Below are 691 nucleotides of genomic sequence, written 5' to 3'. Positions count from 1 at the left end.
TAAGTGCAAATATGAGCTGGGTGCTGGTGGTTCACGCCTGTAATCCTAGCTACTCAGGAGGTTGAGACCAGAGGATTGTGGTTCAAAGCCAGCCTGGTCAGGAATGTCCATGAGACCATTATCTTCAATTAACCACCAGAAACCCGGAAGTGTTGCTGTAGCTTAAGCGGTAGAGTGCTCAACTTGAGCTGAAGAGCTGAGGGAGTGCCCCCAGGATCAGAGTTCAAGCCCCACAACCAACAAAAAGTGCAAATATTACTTTAAGTTTCCCAAAAGGACGGACAAGATCAGTAATCTTCCCAAGCAGAAAAAATAATTTCAAAATGATTCAGTGCACCTATTTTTGCTGAGTTATTTAAGTTATGGCTTCTTTGCTAGACATATCCTCTTCCTTTAAAAATTGTCATATATTAGCTTTACAATAAACTTCATCTAACATTTCTTGTTCCAAAGGAGAAGTCTATACAGTTGATGTCACTTAGCTTTCTTATTATCTTAATTCAAAGCCAAACCAGGCAGGAGAGTCTGTCCAACTCTTATAGTAAATTGAACACCAAAAAACCAGAAGTGGAGTTTTGGCTCAAGCAGTAGAGTACTAGCTTTGGGGGCAGGTGGGCAGGAAAGACAACTGTTCAGGGACAGGATCCAGGTTCTGGATTCAAGCCCCAGAACCAGTACAAACTAAACAAAC

Source organism: Dipodomys spectabilis, unplaced genomic scaffold (assembly GCF_019054845.1).
Source record: "Dipodomys spectabilis isolate Male_0828 unplaced genomic scaffold, ASM1905484v1 ptg000249l, whole genome shotgun sequence".
Classification (NCBI taxonomy): Eukaryota; Metazoa; Chordata; class Mammalia; order Rodentia; family Heteromyidae; genus Dipodomys; species Dipodomys spectabilis.
Note: the sequence above shows the minus strand (reverse complement) of the source record.